Raw genomic sequence first — 21,066 nt, forward strand, 5'->3', positions numbered from 1 at the left:
TGGTATAGAGGAAGAATTCTTACCTGGGAGACCTGATGACACATTACCAGTGCAGGACCTAAAGTGAATCACCATAGAGAGATCCACACAGGAATTATAGTGTGAAAAAAAATCCCCAAGCATAGACATTGTTAGCTTCAGTTTTCAGTGAATCTAAACTCTTCTAGTATGAAAATGTGAGCTATTTTGATATTTTTACTTTGGTCAAAAAAATACAGAAATCCAAAAAATACAGAAATCTGGGAAATGGGATAAAAATAAGCAAACTTTTCCTTCATGATAATAAATATATATTCAGTTGTGTACATGAGGTTGTTTCCCATACTACTACAATTTTAGTCCTATTGGTCTCTGTATTACCAGGCACAAGAAGAGCTCTAGAAAACTAATCATTTTGTCAGTTGACTATTAATTTTACAAAGAATAGATAACACCCATAGGTTCAGACAGATACATAGTAATTATGGAACAGTCACCTCCAACACCCTGGTAGCAAAAAACTATTAAGCCGAGAATTCATTACCACAAATATGGAATGCAGCAAGTATTTGCTTGTGACCTAAGTAGCTCTTCAATAAAGATATTTTAGAAACCAAAACACTCCACACAATCAGGAGGTGTGCAGTTTTCACTGTATTTACACTCTGCCTTAAAAAAAAATTTGTATGTTGTCCTGCCTGTTTTCTGAAATATATTCTATTTCTTTTAAAGTGAAAGAATGACCTCTTTTGCAGGAACGATTTTCAGAGACAGCGTGTTTATCAAATGGTTTCTCTGCTTTCATAAAAACAATTTATTTTCACTGAACTCTTCACGATAAGCATCAAAGCCAGGAAGAATGTACAATGAAGTTTATAATTTCACTCCAGAAACAAATACTGGGTAGTTATTATTTTGCTTAAGTGAAAAACATTTTTTTTTCCCCAAGGAGACAAAGGTAGTAATGGGGGAGGGGGTTTATACAGGAGTGAAAATCAGGAAGTCCAGACAGTCTTCAGCAGGAGGGGCCCCTGGTGTTGTCCACAAAGACCACCGGCTGAACAATGAAAGCTGAAGACCCAGTACTTTCTTCGCAAATGGGTGGGGGTCAGTCCACAGTTTTATTCTTCGCTAAGGGACAGCTATAGAGGCATTAAGGAGAGAAAATCATTAGGCAGATATAATTAAACCCTTCTATGACAGATCTATATACCATTGCACATAGATATCTCTCATAGTTGGTGCTTTGGATGACAATCCTTTCTTTGATAAGCATCCATGTTTCTAGGCTTAATTTATATGACATGTTATTTTTTAATAACCATAGAACAATAAAATTGTAAAAATAACCAAGAAAAGAACTGAGTCTAATAAAGATTCTGTTTCTTAAGAAATGGGAAACAATTGCATTTGATCACAGAACAGCCAAGGACTAGCAGCAAAATAATCTCTCCTAATTTACATAGATCTGTGCATGCCAAACAGATGAGTGTTTGCTTTTCGAGTAATAGTGCAGGTGCGTATCCTGCAGTGACTAAATCTCTAACTCATCAAACTGTTTCGCCAGAATGGGACATGCCCTCTTTTTCTGGAACAGTTTCAAGTTTTCTCCCCAGCATTCCAGCCACCTGTTTATGGAGTTCATCCTCGGGAGAAGATGCATGCAATTAGAAACAAGAAAATGAAAATAAATGACCTTGTTTGTTATTTATAACAAAGAAACTCTGCAAAATTAATGCTGTGAAGCTTGACCTCCTGACCCAGGAAAAAGAGCCACCTCATGGCTTTGTGGCCAATGGACAATAGTCTGGCAGCTCCCATTGTCCAGCCACCCTGACTTTTGGATGGTCATTAAAGCCACATATCCAAAATATTAAATGTTTTACAAGTTAGATTAGAGGATTTGCACTTTTTTAAATGCGTGTTTTAAAAACTGAGGTTAGTTAGCACAAGAGATTTTCTTTTTAAGGACAGCAGGTAAAAATCATTTAGCTTCATCTACTCCATCTATCTTGTGTCAACAACATGTTGAAGGAAAGGAAAAGATTTAAAAATTCTGAACTAGTGCTTTGGGAATTGAAGAATGGTTAAATATATAATAGAAATCAAATAGAAAGGTGGTCTTTGAAAGTGGTTCAGGGAAAACATTGTGTTTCCTCCCTGTTGAGGCCTCAGGGAGGAAAGGGGGAATTACAATGTTCTGTTACATAAATGCAGTGTGGATGGTGCCCCCTAGAGTTGTGCGATGAAATAGCATTGCTGTTTTTCCTTCCACCTCTTATCCCAACCCACACATCTAGAAGCCCAGGGCAGGAAGGAAATGAAGGTGGTAATGGAGTTTTGAAGACTCTTCAGAACTGGTGCTTGGGTGGAACATCTTGAGGTAGGATGGCGACTGAAAATGACACTCTCTGGTGTGGCTGATTCTGAAGCTGGCCTCCCCTACTGCATCTTGCCTCTTTCCCCATTTGGTCTCCTCCTTCATTCACCCACAACAAATTCCATGAGTGTCCTCGATTAGTCTAAACCTTAGAGTAAAATCCGTGTTTGATTTTTTTCCATCCAAGTTGCTTATTTATTGGCCAATCTGCCCAGTGCTACTACATCTTTAATTGTTTTATTTTTCCCCAGGAGGAAGTAACTGTTTATTCAAGAAGGATCTCTACTGTTCCTCAAAATGTCTTCTTCACTGTGAAATAAAGTCAATTTCATAAGGCATGCAGATTGTCATGCAAACACCACCCTGAGCATTCTAGATCATACCTCCTCACCTTCCCTTTTCTTTCTGATCCCCTGAGGGTAGCTCATTATATGCCCCTCCCTACCCCTTCTTGGGAATGCTGCAGCCATAAATGTGGAGAGGTCATTAGAATTACGAACTCTGGTTGGTGTCTCACATACCTACAACAGCAACAACAACAACACAATTATAGCCACTGTAGAGCCAATGTCCTGGTTAATGTTTGTGTAACTGGCCAATTCTCAGGCCCAGAGAAAGGAGTTTAAGAAAGTTTTTGCATCTCACCAGTCTAAAACTTCTTCTGCAGTCCAAAACCACATTTCAACTATTGTTTAACTGAAAGACTGAGCCCTCTTAATCTGGAACCACCAACTAAATTCCCCCTGTGTGCTTAAACACCAAGTTAGAGAGCTGTGTTCAGTGCCAGTGAGAAAGAGTAGAGTGTGATTACCCCATCTTACCCACAGCTGAAACCTGTGTCATTTATTTTTCAACAAATGCTGACTGTGCCTTTCTAACTATATGCTCCTACGTTTCCAGAAATGGGAAAAAGCATGATCCCTGTTTATACTAAACATGACATGAGGAAAGTAGTATAATAATGAAATATTGTAATGAGTGCCATAGGAAAAGCATTCTCAGGCTAGTGTAGTCAACAAACATTTATTTACAGAAATTGTTACAGGTAATATGTTAGTGTGCTGCTTAGAAAAGGCGGGGATCATTCATGATCAGGATAATCAGAGGAAATTTCATGGAGAAGGCATTTGAAAGTAGATAGCATTTTGGTGAGGCAAAAGGGATGAAAAAATACACTAGTGGAGGGAGGTTTTGAACACAGTTATTAAAGAGAAAATATTCCATGTGTGGTGGGAATTTTGGGTTGCATCAGCCATTTGTTGGGTAGATTAAGCTTCGGTAACAAATAACCTTTAATATCTTAGTGGGTTACCAGCACAGAGGACTATTTCTCAGCCCCGTTCCAGTCCACCACCCATCGGCTGCTGTTCATTTGCACATCTTCATCTCAGGACCAAAGCTGAAAAAGAAGCTTCTATCTGGGGCGTGTGGGTCTTGTAGCAGAGGAAAAAGAGAGAGTGGAAACCCGCTACAGTTGTCAAAGCTTCTGCTCACCTCATTCCCGCTCACTTTTCACTGGGCAAAGCAAATGAGATGGCCAAGCCCCATGTCAATGGGGCAGAAAGTATGATCCTCCCAGAGGGACTGGTCTGGCAAAGAGTAAGGAGGAGTCCCCTATTTTGCAATAATGTAGTCGGTGCCATGGAAAGAGTGTTTTAGAGACCTACCAAAAGTTTCAGGCAGCAAGCAAAATTGTTTAGTAAAAGGAGTGAGTGAGTGTTGAGGGGAAGAGTTTGGTGAGATAAGATGCCGGGAAGTGATAGGGGGAAGGAGACAGGCTGGGAAGTGAAACATTATGAAGTTTTGAAGGCTGGGCAGCTGAGTTAGATTTGATGCAAAAGGATGTATGATGGCATGAAAAAACGCAGCTATGAGTTCTGATCTAAAGTTTGTTTTGACCCATATAGAGCAGACTCATTTAACATTTAATTAGTTTATACTGTGTGTCAGTTGTGGTGGCATGTAGACATTTGCATAGATCTATATTTTAAATTTTGATCCTCATGACACCTCTCTGGGTTAGATAAATATTATTCTCTTTGTTAAGCTGAAGGAGGCTCACCAAGGTTGAATGACTTGCTTAAGGACACAAAAGCAGCACATAGAACTGTGATGCAAACTGAGGTCTTTCTACTGCATCACTGCAGGGCAAAGAAATTAAAATGTCACCTTTCTTTAGTATTGACTTGTTATTCTTTATCTTCTCCTTAAATACACAGTCTGAAAGCAAGGTTAATATGATGCTTTTTCTCATATTAATTAAAATGATGTTTATATAACTACTCCTTGCATAGTATAACTTTATAAGTGAATAAAAAAGAGACAGATCTTTAACTGAGGTATTTATTATAAAATTTCGTGGCAGAGACAGTTACTTCTAACCAAATACAGAATGCTCTCCACTATGTATTTCCCAGTTTTTCCTGCTGTTAGGTGAGGAGCAGCTGAGGCAATAAAGAATTGGTGTGCTTCCTCCATATCTTTCTTGACCTGCTGTGGTGTCCTTGGAAGACACATGCACCAGATGGAAGAAGACAATTCATGCCTCAGAATTCACATGAGCAAAACCATGTCTTGATGGTATTGCACTACAAGATATCCAGTGTCTATTTGTTACAGCAGCATAGCCCAACCTATCCTGATTAATACAGATCCTTCTGACTTTAATTGATACAAGGAAAGTGACCATATCTGTCTTGCACATCCTCTTATCCCTACTGCTGAATACAGGACCTCCCACATAATATATGCTCAATAAAGTTTGATTAGTGGAAAATGAATGAATCTCAAATTGAGTCTGGCCTCTGTCTACTATTTGGTTAAACCACTTATTAACTGCTTTTAGAAACCAGTGGTTGATCAATCTTTCTGATATATCATTTCATCAGATCACTCCTCAGATTAAGACTTTATTATATATTTAATCGATTTTAAACTCCTTCCTTTGACATTCAAGGTCCCCATAATCTCACCTAGATTCCTACAATTTTACTAATTTATTGCTCTAATCCAATCTAACCTATCACTACTGGCCTGTGACCCCTGGTCACTATATTCACTGTTCTAGGGACAAACATTTTGTGTTCTTAAGCAAATCATTTCAAGTCTCTGAGCCTCAGTTTCTCATTCTGTAAAGTTGTTATTTGTAGCAAAACACATAATGCATACAAAAGTTTAAGTTATGCAGCATTATGAAAATCCAAATTTATTTTGTACTTGTTGTTGGTATATATTAAATAAATTGATAGATCAGAGGAGTGACATTAAAAAATGTGTTGCCATTTCAGTAACACATTTGTCAAAATCTCCCATGACAATCTTGCATGGAATTGCTGTCTAGGGAGAAATGGTAAAGGAAACCAGGGAGACCCTGTTGGTTATCTACTCCAAATTCATTCCCTCTTTTTTTTCTTAACTCTACCTCTATTTTATTTAAGTTCTGCCCTTCTCCTTGGGACCATATTTATCTAGGGAGGATCCTTTACAATGGCCCTATTTTCACTGCCAATGATTACTGTAGTCATGAACTCTGATGCGTTTCTGGTTGATAAGATGTGGAAAAGAGTGTAAGAGGGCTTCTAAGAAGGGTTTCTGTGCTTTTAAAAAGAAACACTCAGAAAATATATAATAATTTCTTCTTCTGGACAGTGTCATGTCTCGAAATGTTGCAGCCAGCTCATCAGCATGAAAGGATCTCTAGCCCGAGGTCAGAGCTGACACGCTGAGATGAGAATGGAGGGGCAGAAACACGGAAAGAACATAGATCCTTGATGATGTCAGGAGTCACTGATTAACTAACCCTGGAGCTCCTTCTGTCCTGATTTCTAGTTATGTGAAATAACTCATAATCTTATCTTTTGATCTAATTGAGTCCTAGTTTTCTGTTACGTGCAATGGAAAGCAGTGAAACCCTCTTAGACTGAGTCCATTAGGGTACTCGTAACAAAATACTATAGGCTGGGTGGCTTTCATAACAGAAATTCATATTCTCATGGTTATGAAGGCTGGAAGTCCCAGATCAAGGTGCAGCAGGTTTAGATTCTCTTGAAGCCTCTCTACTTGGCTTGCAGACGGCCACCTTCTTGCTGTATCCTCACATGGCCCTCCCTCTGTGAGTGTACATCTCTGGTGTCTCTTCCTCTCTCATAAAGTCACAAGGCAGATTTGATTAGGGCCTACCCTAAGGGCCTCATTTTAACCTAACCACCTCTTTAAAGGCTCTGTCTCCAAATACAGTCACATTCTGAGGTACTGGGGGTTAGAGCTTTGAAATATGAATTTTTTTTTATTTCTTTTATTTTTTTTTGAGATGGAGTCTCACTCTGTCGCCTAGGCTGGAGTCCAGCAGTGTGATCTTGGCTCACTGCAACCTCTGCCTCCTGTGTTTAAGTGATTCTCCTGCCTCAGCCTCCCGAGTAGCTGGGATTACAGGCACATGCCACCACACCCGGCTAATTTTTGTATTTTTAGTAGAGATGGGTTTCACCATGTTGGTCAGGCTGGTCTCGAACTCTTGACCTCAAGTGATCCGCCCACCTCGGCCTCCCAAAGTGCTGGGATTACAGGCGTGAGCCACTGCACCTGGCCGAAATATGAATTTTGTCGGGGACACAGTTCAGCCTATAACATTTGCTCAAGCCAAAAAAAGGAGTTTAAAATTTCAGAAAAAAGCCTCACAGACTCCAAGTACACTTTATCAAAGTCAGACATCCAGAGAACTGGGAAGCCAATAGGCAGCTAATCTCTTCATGTTTTTCCCTCTTCATGGCTTCAATTTTACATTTCTCTCAGCATGCATGCTTTGGTTTTTTCTTTCTCCTCACCCTTCTGCTTATACAAAGCTCATCATGAGTGTCCGATGATGGGCTTCAGCCCCTAAGTCACATGACCCTTATGTTTGGCTACCCCTAGCTAGCAAACTCAGGCTCCATGCCTCTTTGTGAAATTCTTCAGATAGAGAATCTGATTGGCCCAGTTTGTATCAAGTGTTTATTCTTGGTCCAATAGGCTGTGGCCAGGGGCATGGGTCAGGCGGTACACAAGGGCTGCCTCTTGTGATCTGTGGCTAAGTTAGCTCACCCAGAGGACTTGAATGGGAATAGATTCCTTAGCAGCTCTAGTGGAAGAGGGTAATGTGGATAAAATTATAGTGTAGTCAAGTGGATTTGAAGCAGATGAAACAGTCATACACAAAGGTGTTGATTCATTACTGACAGGCTGTAAGAAGTCTTTAGTAAAGTCCCACTTTATCTTGCCCTCGGTTCTGATTTTTTTTTAATGTTCCCAATATTTTAATAAACAGATTAGGACATAGAAAATATACCTACGAATTTTTAGTTGACAAAATGATGGAAACATTTGTTAAGATAGTTAGAAATGAGATTCAGACTCAAAATCATCTTAAAGGGCTAGAAATCTGTGTAGAATCAATAAGATAAAAATTAGCTCACATAAATATTAACTTCCAAATTTGGATTTCAGTGCTCACTTGCAAAGTGATGGAATGGAGTTTTCAAAATGAACTCTTAAATAAATTATAGCACTCTGTGGATATGTGTCTCTCTTTCCAAGAAGGAAGTCCTTTTTAATTAGTCGCATGCTAAAGTTAGTTTGGCTAAGTAAATGTTTTCCTAGGGTTGGAAGATTTCTATAATTTCAGTTTCCCTTTTGTTTGCAGATCAAGTAGTTTAAATGACCCAGTAAATAATTTGAAGTCACCACAGTTAACTCACCAACCTTGAAAATCCCTGAACCAAGAGGCCCCTTGATACTGTAAGGGAGGGCTACCATAATTAATAGCATAAGTCTAACCAGGGTACCATACCTTTCCCTATATTGCTGGATATTCTGTAAGTTTGGCTTTCCCAAATTAGGACACAGAGATAAGGATAAACTCACTTTCCAGCTATTTTGTTATGCCTTTTTTATTTCTTTCAACTTTTGGAAATGACCTTATGAATTTCCTCTTATTATGAAATATATCTTTATTGAAAACTGGAGTCCAAACATTACAAAAAATACATAGCATAGGAAGTGAAATGAAATACTGCATAACCAATGTAAATGATTAGATGACTCCTCTTTCAGATTACATTCCTGAGCATTTTCTAACAAATTATCAATATTTTTATTTTAATGAATATAGAATCACACCCTACTTATTCTTTTGTAATTTGCTTTTCCCATGTAATAATATGGCCTGCAGGCTGTAATGATAGACTTGTTTTTTGCAGAACAATCCATTAGCCAAGGGCAACTAGAAAAGCCAGACAAAATATTTGATTCATTTGGTTTGAAGGCGTGAGAGAGCTACCATGTCTGCAAGGACTTGAGGGGCTAAGATTTTTGAGAAAAGGGAAGTACAAGGAGTGTGCTCGACATTCAGTCTGCTTTCCTCTCAAGGTCTTTAGCTGATTCACAAGTAGTGGCTGAGAGCAGAGAAGCTGAGCTAAGCTTCTGGCAGTCTTATCATACTGAAGGGAAAAATTAGAATTCAGAGCCCTAAAAGGAAAAGAGTCCGTGATAAGCATCCCAAGGTTTTTGTTGACGTCCACCAAGGGCTATACCCTAGAACATAGGAGTGAACCAGAAATAGACCAACCCTCACAAAGAACAAAGTCTAGCTTTGATTAAACATTATCCCTGATTGGATTAGGTGATCTGCCTCTATGCTAACAGTTTACTAAAAATAAAAATGAATCTTCCCTGAAAGAAAATAAAATTACCAAGAGGCTCAAATTATCTTAATCTTATGTACACATCTGGCATCTAATTTCAAACTACCAGTCATTTAAGGAGACAAGACCACATGACTGAAGAAATAGATGAGAGGGGCGGACCCTAAGAGTGTCGGGATATTGGAGTTGCTAGACATTGACTTTAAAATAACTGTGATTACATGGTCATTCTCCACTCACATTACTCAAGAGATACTTAGTACATGGACTTAGCACATGAGCTGTGTATGTAATAGTCCCTCAACAAATATTTGATGATATGAACTGATAATCCAAAATAATGGTACTAATATATTTGCAATTTTAACCTAAGTAATATATGGGCAATTGGGGTTTCTGAACACCCTATTAAGTCTTACTGTCTGAGGGCTCCATTAAATCACCTCAGGTTCCTTGAGATGATTTAATGGAGCCCACAGACACTAAATTACATGGAGAAAGTCACTCTTTTCTATTTTTTTTAAGAGAAGGTTCTCACTCTGTTGTCCAGGCTGTAGTGCAGTAGTGCAATCATAGCTCACTGCAGCCTCAAACTCCTGGGCTCGAGTGATCCTCCTGCCTCAGCCTCTTGAGTAGCTGGGACTACAGGCAGGCATCATCATATCTAACTAAGTTTCTAACAAAAATTTTGTAAAGACAGGGTCTCACTATGTTGCCCAAGCTAGTCTTAAACTCCTGGCCTCAAGTGATCCTCCTACCTCCCAAAGTGCTAGAATTATAGGTGTGAGATACCTGGCCCCTTTTCTGTTTCCTTTTAGTCCTTCTGATTATGCCATAAAGGGAGTCTCAGCTTGGTGCTGACGTGTCTTTTATACCATCCTAATGCTATTTGATTTTTTTTTTTTTTTAACAGAGAAAGATCTCAAGCTTTGCAGTCAATGTCTTGGTATCTCTACTCTGGTGTTCTTAAGGAAAATGCTATGGGCTCCTTTGGACATCTGGTGAAGTCTATGAACCCTATATCAAAATAATGCTCGTAAATTCTTACAATAAAATACCTAGTATTACAAAGTAAAGAATATGTTGAAATACATTTCCATCCACCATCCTTTTGCCACTACAGTTTGTGATTGTTGTATTTATTTTCATGGTTACTTTCTACTTACGGAAAGTGCAATTGGTTTCTGTTTATAGTCATGACATACAATTTGCATTTTAAATACATTTGTTTAAATTAAAGAGGGAAGATGAATTAAGGAAATAAGTAAAAGTAGGAAATATGACAAAGCTAAAAGTGGTGTGCTGTGATTGAGTGACGAATGCAGACTTAACCCAAGAGATGACTTTATTAATGGGAATTTCAGGCACCCTTTCACATTGGGGACTGTACTAAACCAGGCTTGACACAAGCCTCACTTGTCCATCAGTCAATGTCCATTGATTGAGCAGCCCCACCAAGTACCAGACACTGTTCCAGGTGTGAGGGCAGGGCATTGAGCAAGGCAATTTATTCTCAAGGTGTTTACATTGTAGGGAAACGATATAGACAAGAGGCAGGCCAAAACATTCAATTAAAAGGTAACTTCAGATACTGATTTTTGTCCTGAAGGGCAAAAGGGTGACTAGCAGGGTGACTAGAGAGGGAGTGACTTGGGGTAGGTGTAGGACAGTAGCAGTGGGGTTTGTGGCTTGGCCCAGGGCTGCATTAGAAAAAGACCAGGCTCCCACTGCAGCAGTGCCCGGAAAAATGCAGAGACAAGCCAGGATTTCTGGATCATTACCATGAGGAAGGGAGTAAATGTGTGTTCTCTTTCAGTTGCTCCTCTTGACACCTGGGTAAATGGCTGTTTACACAGGCAGATCACCCAGCCGCTCCCTCAAAGGTAAACAGCTGCTTCCTGCCTCCCCTGCTAGCACAGATTGGGGCCCTGAAACAGTGTGTACCCAGGCAAAAGAGGAGGTATTCTCCATTTAGGTTTCCATTCATTCATTCAGGCAAGATTTCTTGAGTGCCTCCTAAAATGCAGGCACCAGGGTAGGTACTGGGAACACAGTAAGGAACAATAAAGAGGTCCCTCCTCCCCGACCTCTCTCTCCTCTCCACTTAGAATCCAAGCTAGAGGTGTGCCTCAGAGTCTCAGGCCACTCCTCTCATGGTAAAGATGGAAATATCGGAATCAGAAGAGGCAAAGTGACTTGCCCAAGACCCGGAGCTAGCCCACTTCAAGCAAGTCAGGTCTCAAAACGGTGCCAGCTGCTTTCATTGCCTACTACCTGACTTGCTCAATCTTGGTCAGTATTTGGATTGGCACTTTTTAGTGTATTCTCCATTACTAGACTATTATGGCTTAGGGAAGGAGAAACCAGAGGTCCATCCTACAAGCACACTGAAATGTAATCCAATTCTAAGTCCCCGTATTACAACATGGACTATTGTGACTGACCACATTTGCCTTATATTTACCTTCTTCCGCAGGGATATGCCCGATTTCAGTTTCCCATGTTGAAAAATAACTATAAAGCCTACAGTTGAGACAAGCATACATTACATTTAAGCATACCTTCCATTTTTTATAAGGTACTATATTTTTAATTGTTTCAATCACTGTGAAATTAACAAATGTTCATGAGAACCCACTGTGGGAGCTCACAGTGTGGGAGCTCCGCCCTGGTGGAGGTACTGGGATTTAATGATAAACCAAAGACAAATATATGCTCAATCTGGTCTCTGCCCTCATATCTAGTCTGGGAGGTAAGCATTTGCCAAATAATCGCACATATATGATTGTGTATGTATGTATAAAACTAAACGCTTTCAGTTGTTTAATTTAAAAAGGTCAAAAAGAAGTTTGCTTTGAAGAATGAGATCAAGGAATAAAAATTAGTCAGTTAAAAAAAAATTACATATATAAACATAAATTTACCACCATAATAGATATTTGTTTTAGTGCAGGTCCTCCGTGATGCACACTAAGACAGGAATAAACAGGTAAGGGATTTATTGGGGAAAATGCCTGTGAGTGAAAATTGGAGGTCAAGCACGATGGCTCACGCATATAATCCCAGCACTTTGGGAGGCCGAGGTAGGTAGGCTGCTTGAGCCCAGGAGTTCAAAATGAGCCTGGGAAACACAGCAAAACCCCATCTCTACAAAAAGACATACAAAAATTAGCCAGCTATGGTGCCGCATGCCTGTCATCCCACCTACTGGGAGGCTGAGGTGGGAGAATCACTTGAGCCAGGGAGTTCCAGGCTACAGTGAGTCTTGATCACGCCACTGTGCTCCAGCCTGGGCAACAGACCGAGACCCTGTCTCTAAAATAAAATAAATGAAAAGAAAAAGTAAAAGAAAATGGTGGGGGAGGCTGGAGAAGGCCAGGAAAGCCATCAGACTGGGCAGTAGTTCTGTGAAGAGGAGAGAGGAGGATGGATGGTCTTAGATTCAGTGTCATCCTAAGGAAGTTCTGGCAAGGCCACATTTGCCCATCAGAAGAGTCCCCCTTTCTCAAGGATGGAACTGGCTTAGTTTTCCTGCTGGGCTTAGCTACAAGCTGGGAACAGCCATTGGGAAGTGTGGTCTCTGCAGACATGTGGTGATGGATTTGGAGTACAGCAGCTGGGGCTGTCCATCAGTAAGGGATCTAAGAATTACATGCTCATGGCCACTGCAATGCTAAAATAGAGCAAAACACAATAAAAACAAGATAAATTAGAGGGACATGATCTGGTCTGGGACAATGAAGATTGTTTCAGAAAATAGTCTCTGTCTTACATTCACAAGGGAAAAGAGCAATGTTCCAGAAAGAGTGGCTAGTGCAAAGGCCCTGTGGCGGAAGGCAGCATGGGATGTTCAAGAAACTGAAAGAAGGCCAGAGCAGCCTAATGGAAATAATATAGGAGAGAGTGGAATGGGAGGCTGAGAGGTGAGCATTGCTGGGGACCCCTACAAGGCCTTTAAGGAGAGGACATTGTTTTAAACACACATCTAAAACTCACTACTTACATGACAGACATAGGGCAGAGGGTGGAGTACTAGGCGTGTGCCTGGGTTTCCAGGTGGCTGAACTGTAGCATGACTGGCGGGACTGAAGGAGTGGAGAGGCTAAGGTCTTGATGTCACCTACTTTTGTTAGGATTAGAACAGGGGTCACAAACTGTTGGACCCCATGGCAAATGTAATTTTCTTTTTCAATTTTTTATTTTTTGAGACAGTCTCACTCTGTCACACAGGCTAGAGTGCAGTGGCACGATCTCAGCTCGCGGCAGCCTCAAACTCCCTGGCTCAAGCCATGCTCCCCCACCTCAGCCTTCTGAGTAGCTGGGACTACAGGCACATGCCACTCCACCCGGCTAATTTTTTTTTTTCTTTTTTGTAGAGATGGGGTCTCACCTTGTTGTTCAGGTTGATCTCGAATTCTTGGGCTCAAGCAGTCCTCCCATCTCGGCTTCCCAAAATGCTGGGATTACAGACGTGAGCCACTGCACCCAGCCACAAAGATAACCTAAAGATGTGTTTACTTTGACCCAGGCAGTAGTTTAAAAAAGTTTTAATTTGTTGTTCACATTTAAAAACTGGACAATTTCTACATAAAAATCTGAATTACTCATGTCTCTTAAAAAAATAACATCTAGCAATGGTAGGCCCACATTCCTCCCTGAAAATAATTAGCTGGGAAATAGGGACTGCCCCCTTTAGACACGGTATAAATAGCATGGGAGTTGATCAGTAAATATTTGCTGAATGAATGAATACATGAATGAAAAGTCAGAGACCTATAGGTCAGCATGGACTGTGGTAAAGGAACCTGGCTGAGCCTGAAAGAGAATGTGATCTAAGATTAAATCCAGGGTGTGCTGGTAAATGTTTAACAACCAACTCTTTGGGGAGGAAAAAAGTCCCAATTTGTAGTGTTTGCCGATTATTGTGATGTAAATACTCCCATCATGACCAATTTCAAGCTACCAACATGCTGACACTGAACTTGGAGTTGGAAGGAGATGAACAGGCATAATCAGGTCTCGTGAGATGGCCCAAGCCGGCCCCAGCACTCCACTGTTATATATGAGGCTAGAATTACTACATAACTGGAATAGCAACTTTCTGGACCATATGCCTGGAACATAGCAGGTGCTGAATAAATGTTTGTTGATCCAGGAACTGACTGTGTTGAAGCCCACAGATGGGAAATCAGTAGAAGGCAGGTAAGAGTAAAAAGAAGGGCAGAGAAATGGGGGTGCAGACCCCTGAACCATAAGTCAGAGGAATGTTGTACATGTTTTCAGATCCCTCACTGGTCAAATGAAGGCAAAGGGTTAGATCTCTCCAAATCTTTAGAGGGACATGATGTAACTCCATTAAGTAACTCAGTGATTTTCAACATTAAAAAGTGTAATTATCTTTTCAAACTAAATATTACAAATAAATTCTGATAAAAGGAAATGTACTTCTGTTGAGACCCCTGATCCTATAACTGGTTTAGTATTCCCTGAAGCCACTTGTAGTAGCCTATTCACATGGGGACTCCCCAGTGAACATTTTCTCATATCCACACTCTTGTGAAGGTCCTTCACCTTGAATCTGGACTGGGCCTATGGCCTGATTCGATGCATAGAATGCACAGATGAGAATAGGTGGGTTTCTGGCATAAGCTCAAAGAAGGCACAGTGGCTTCCAGAGCCCTGAGCTACTAGTAAGAAAGTCCAGCTACCCTGCTGGGAAGGCCATGGAGAGAGGCCATGGGGAGCTCATAGAGAAAGAGAGGGACCCTGAGACTACATGGAGCTAGGAAGAACAACACCCAGCCATCCCAGTGTCCCAGCTGAGCCCCACTCCAAACCCATCTGCCAACTGAGCACATCTACAAGAGTAACCACTGACAGGCCAGCACAAGCCCAGCCAAGTCCAGTTCAAATTGCAGTTTGTAAGCAAATAAAGCAGTTGATGTTTTAAGGTTTTTAAATGATCTTAGAGTTTAGATTATGTTAAGTATGTGAGATTCCTAAATAGCCATCAATAAAAAAATTGATCTGTACAATGGAGAACTGCACAACTATTAAAAGAAGAAGGCAAATCCATGTTTACCGACATGAAAGAAAATCACCAAGATTTACTCTAACATGACAAAGCAAGATTCAGAAGAATCTGTAGGGTATAGTATGGGATTTGCCATTGCATAAAAAAGGGAAGGTAAGTATTTGTGCATGCGTGCATGTGCATGTGTGTGTGTGTGTGTGTGTGACTATACATTTGTAAATGCATAGAAGATTTCTGGAAAGATACATAAGACATTAGAACAGACTGGAAGACTTGAAGAAGAGGGGAGATTGTGTATCCTTTTGTACATATTTTCATTGTGTATCCTTTTGTACATATTTTTACCTTATTTGCAGGTATCACTTATTCAAACCATAGAAATAACATTTTAACAAAAAAGTGAGGCCTGCTTATATAATGTTGCAGACAACTAGCTACCACACTATGGGAACACACTATTATATTAAACTTGATGATTCGAGTTTTGCCTAAATTTTACTCAGAATCGGATACAAGAATAGAGGAAAGAATTTAAAACCCATCTGGCTAATGCATACCCTTGCCAACTATTCTATTAGAAAGGAAGATGGCAGTGGGGAGGGGGTTCTTACAATGGAAAAGGTATTGGCTTCCCTAGTGCCTGAGGTCGGGTTCTCCAAGAAGCAAATTCAGAGTGAAGGATTTTAATGAGAGTAATCTATGTGGGAAGTGGTCCCAGGAAGCACCAAAACAGAAGTGGGGAAAGGACACAGAGAAGGAAAGGAAGTCACTGAAGGGACTGTGAGTTACCATTGTGGGCAACTGGGGTTTTGTCCCACTGGGGACCTCTGGGTGACACTGTAGGGCATGTTTCAGGGTGTCCCATCCTAAGTGGGAGGAATCTGGAGAATTTATCCTCTGCTCCCAGGGGCAACAATTCTCCAGTGTTTCCAGTCAGCTCTGCTTGCTGGCTGAGATACCAGAGCAAGTGCTGGTCTGGGGAAGTTGTCAGCGTGTAAAGGAGGTGAGTACTGAGCAGATACAGGCAGGGCACTGTCAGTGCATTTGCTTACCTAGACAGCAAAGCCAGAGACAAAAACTCGTGTGCTTATGTGGTAGGAGAGAGAGAGCGAACCGTTCAGGGAAGTGCATTACTTTATGATTTTTTTTTTTTTTTTGAGATGGAGTTTTGCTCTTGTTGCCCAGGCTGGAGTGCAGTGGCGCTATATCAGTTCACTGCAACATCTCCCTCCCAGTTTCAAGCAATTCTCCTGCCCTCAGCCTCCCAAGTAGCTGGGATTACAGGCGCTCATCACCAAGCCTGGCTAATTTTTTTTTTTTTTTTTTTTTTTTTTGTATTTTTAGTAGAGATGGAGTTTTGCCATGTTGGCCAGGCTGGTCTCAAACTCCTGACCTCAGGTGGTCCACCTGCCTCAGCCTCCCAAAGTGCTGGGATTACAGGCGTGAGGCACCGTGCCCAGCCGACAAGTTGATTTTTTAGTCTTATCAGATGTTTTCTAGGAGACCATAGGAAGCTACCTTGTCTACACATTACGCCTCTGTAAAAGAGGAAGGAAGAAATTTCCAGGGGACTTCAGCTCCTCTGCACTTCTGCATTGTCCATGTAAAGGTGCTTATTGAGTATGGATCGTGGTGTCTTGCACCTTGGTGGCAGCAGGAAAGTCCCGGGGCAGGAAGTGAGTGGTACATAATGCAGGAGAGGGGAGAGGAGGTGCCTGATAACCCTGAGAGTCTGGGAGCTGCTGCCCCAGTGAGCTCCTCCATCTGTAACACTGGCGGAAACTGTAGTAAGCAGGCTTTACAACAGTGGGAAGCATGCATGCTGATGTCAGGGCCTCCCATCCAAAAGCAAGGCCAGGATGGATCCAGGGTGGTGAATAAATGAAACCTAATCCAGAACCTAACAAAGGAGACTGCGCCAAGTCCAAGAGGAGTGCCCTGACAGTTCACAGCATCTGAGAGCACATTGCACCACATTATGCTATTTCACCAAGGAGAAACTTCATAAACATTTTTAAAAGTAGATTCTCAAGACTAGACATTATTTTAATATTGCTTATTGACAATTATAAGGTAAAGAATGTTGGTGAGCAGGTAGAAAAGAAAGGTAATTACTAGGACCTAATACTGGTTCTCCAGAAATAGATCATAGTGTACCAACCAATTTCCATTTTTGATAGAATTACTTTGCTGATATACATTGATCTAAGCATTGCTTCTGGCCATGTCACTGATAATATTTTTCTGGACAACATGCCAAAACACAGGTGGAATGACTGTACAGTCAAAAAATATTTTTGACTGTACAGCAGATTTCAATCCACTATACTCAGCTCTCTAGAGATATGCCACAGGTGCTTATTTTTACTCTTGTGTTTATTGTGTTTGATATTCTTTCCTCAATGATTTGGAAGAAGATGTAGCAGGCATACTCACCACATTTATGGAAGGAATCATTGGCATGTTTGATGGCAGAATCAGGATTCAAATTGTACTGACAGGTCAGGATGTTAGGTCAACACCAACCATATGCAATTTAAGAGCAATAGAATCTGTATTTAACATTAAAAAGTCAGTTGTGTTGGCACAGGATTGGGGAGTTGGATTGACAGCAATTGAGTTGGAAAAGACCTGTGGGTTTTAATTAACCCAAAGTTCAATAGGATCCAACAATGAAACAGCTTCTTTTTTAAAGCAATTTTAGGCTGCAGTAATAAAAATCTTATTCTCAGTTGAAGGGCAGTGATGATCCTAATAGATTCTGTGAGGCTACATCTGGAGTATTGTGTACTCAGTTCTGGGTGAAAGAGTGAGCAATTACATACAGGAGGGATTTCGAATGCATGTCACACAAGGACTGGTTATCAGCATCGGGGATAAATGCGAACAAAATGATAATATTTTACAGGAATAATAGTGACCTCCATCTATTTGATGAGCATTCAGGTGTAAAAGGGAGTAAACCTATTCTTTTTGCTCTATGCTTTAGTCAGCTATGGTCACATTAATACCATGTTGGCTTGTAATAACATCTATTTATCTCTTATACATTCGCAGATAAGCTGGAGTTTGTCTGATCTAATGTAGGCTTGGCTGGGCTTGGCTCCAGGCCATGATTGGGGTTCAGGTTTGCTCCATGTGTTTCTTTTTCTTTGGGAATCAGTAGGTGCCCCTGGGAATATTTTTCTTACAGTGATAGAAGAGGCACAAGAGGGTGCATGCATTAAAAGCCTCTGCTGATATCATGTCTGCCAATAGCCATTGCCCAAGTTAAGCCATCCCAAATTTAAGGGGCTTCAGCCACTGTGAGGCCATGGGAAGGGAACTGCATGTATTCCTATTACGGAGTAGTGGAACAAATAATTTAATTTATTCCACTCCAGACTAGCAGGTCAAAATGAGGGTCAGTGGTCTGAAGCTATAGGAAGATAGATTTTGGTAATAAAAAACTGAATGATCGTTGGAACTGTCCAAAGATGGATGCAAACAACTGAAGTCTTTGTCCCAGAAGGGATTAGACAGAGTTCAATGGCTCATTTCCCAAGAGCATCCCAGATGGAATTCCGGTGTCATTTGGAAAGTTAGAGACTGAGCCAGTTAGTACCTTTCCTACTCTAACATCCTCAAATTCCATAGTCCTGTTCTATCCCATACTCTTCCTCTTGACTCTGACATCCTGAGGCTTTTACTCTCTGTGCCATTCCTTGGGGAACCTAATTATATGGCTTCTTTGTGTCTCTAAGAGATTCCATGAGTATTTCTTGTCTTCCTAATTGCTTTGGAAGCATTTCAATGTGCAGGCTGAGTCTTAAATTTCTCTTAAATTGCCTATAGCCATTAGCTCAGTGTCAGGCACCAAGCCCTTAGATGGCATTAAATCATCACCCAACACCCAGTGCAGCCTCAAACCATCTTTGCAGCCTCTCTCCTACCTTTCCCATCTTATTATCCAGTTGAATTGAGATACCTGTCCTTCCCGATACACAGCCCCTGCTTTTCAAGTCTTTGCTCACTTATAGACCATTATCCTCACTTGTCTAGACCCCACCCATCCCACTCAGTGCAAACCAAGTGCTACCTTTTCCAAGATGTTTTCACTGATGCTCCAACCAAAAAGAAGTTTCTCTACCTCTTCTGGGTGGTCTTAACACTTCTCATGGTATTCGAGATGTTTGTGGTATAGAAAAGTGATTCTCCACTCTAACTATCCGTGATGACTTGAGAATACTTAAATCATACACGCCCAGGTCCCATCCCAAGATAGTCTCATATTATTGATCTGGAAACAGAAACTCCAAGTAATAGCAGTGTCAGCAATAAAGCAGGAACTCACGTAGCAGTGTATGGAAATAAGTTATTCCAGGGTTGGTATGGCAGTTTAATGATGCCACCAAGAACCTAGGCTCTTTCTTCCTGATCTGCCATTCCCAATATATCAGCAATGTCTTTCCTCATGGTTGCAAAACAGCTGCTATGGCTCCAAGCATCACATCCTCACACCAGCATACCAGGAAGGAACAAAGCAAGCATAGGAAAAGTGTTCTCCTCACATATCTCTCTTGCTCGAGAAAGAGAACCAGGAAGTTTCCTGCAGACATTTCCTCACACCTCATTGGCTGGAACTGGGTCACATGCACATCCTTGACCTATCATTGGCAAAGGGAAATGGGTCATCAAAATTGCTTAAGGCCAAGCAGGAGCCATTGCTGGGGTTACACTGTCCTGAACAAAATCTAGGCTCTGAACGATAGGCAAGAAAGAAGAGGGGATGGCCACAACTTCCTTTACACGGTGAATAAGAAGAGCAGCTTAAGTAAGTAGATGCCCCTATGGGGCAGTAATCTTGCTGTGGGCAGAAACATGTCCATGCACACAGAAGCTTTAGGAATCTTCAGAGAGGCTCCATAGTCACTTGTGAATCACTGAAGCCTCTCTCTCCAAGCCATTGTCTTGAATGCTGTTTTTAACTGATTACAATGCATGCAGCTCCTGTGCCCCACTTATTTTAGCTTTTGAGGATGTTCATTTCCCCAGAATCTCCAAATATAAATCAGGTTTTCACAGAAAAACCACAGAGCCCTCACAGGTGTAGAAATCATCTAAAGATATGCTAATGATTTGGGTTTCTAGAAAAATGTATATCTATGAAGGAGGCATGGATTAAGCACAGCTAGTATGTATGATTTTTTCTTTTCCTTTCATCACCTGTAATAAGGCAGGATGGAGACTGAATGTATCAGACAAAACAGGGATCAAATACCAGTTTCAACATTTGCTGCCTGTGTGACCTTGGGCAAATTCTTTAACCTCTTTGAGCCTTGGTGCCTTGTTCTCCTCATGCATAAAATGAACCCTCCTGCAGGGATGATATGTAGACCAACACTGATAATAATGACAGTAATACCAGTTACCCTGCCATGGGTGTCCATTCCATGACAGGCCTGACTCTAGGCATCTAGGCATTTTATACACATTCTCTTCTTTTTTTTTTTTTTTTTTTTTTTTTTTTTGAGACATGGTCTCGTTTTGTTGCTCAGGCTGGTGTGGAGTGGTGCGATTGCAGCTCACTGTAGCCTCAAACTCCTGGGCTCAAGTGATCCTACCATCTCAGCCTCCTGTCTGAATAGCTGGGACTACAAATTTCAGCTAATTTTTTTTTTCATTTTTTTGTAGAGGCTGAGGTTTTGCTATATTGCCCAGGCTGGTTCTAAAACTTCTAGCCTCAAGTGATCCTCCTGCTTTGGCCTCCCAAATTACAGGCATGAGCCACTGCAACTGGCCACGTCATCTTCACAAAAAATGCAATGAGTTAGGGGCTTGTGTTGCTCCCAACGTTTAGAGTATTGAAGGGACCAGCCCAAAGTCACAAAGCTAATGGGCGAGGGTTGAACCCATGTGTCTGACTCCAAAGCCAGTTCTGCAGCATATTAATTGCATATTTCTTGGTTTCTTTTCTTTTCCTCCAATTATTTGGTGCTATGCCAAAATCATCAGAA

General features: G+C 41.0%; 1 long non-coding RNA gene across 1 annotated transcript in view; it reads right to left on the reverse strand.

Annotated features, from left to right (window-relative positions):
- Positions 1–738: 738 nt before the first annotated feature.
- Positions 739–21,066, reverse strand: part of LOC107968847 (uncharacterized) — a 54,864-nt gene continuing 34,536 nt past the window's right edge. The window contains exon 3 of the long non-coding RNA XR_001710356.2: positions 739–1,121. This is a non-coding gene — a long non-coding RNA (uncharacterized LOC107968847). The remainder of the gene's footprint in view (positions 1,122–21,066) is intronic.

The sequence above is a fragment of the Pan troglodytes genome, chromosome 18 (genome assembly GCF_028858775.2).
Source record: "Pan troglodytes isolate AG18354 chromosome 18, NHGRI_mPanTro3-v2.0_pri, whole genome shotgun sequence".
NCBI lineage: Eukaryota > Metazoa > Chordata > Mammalia > Primates > Hominidae > Pan > Pan troglodytes.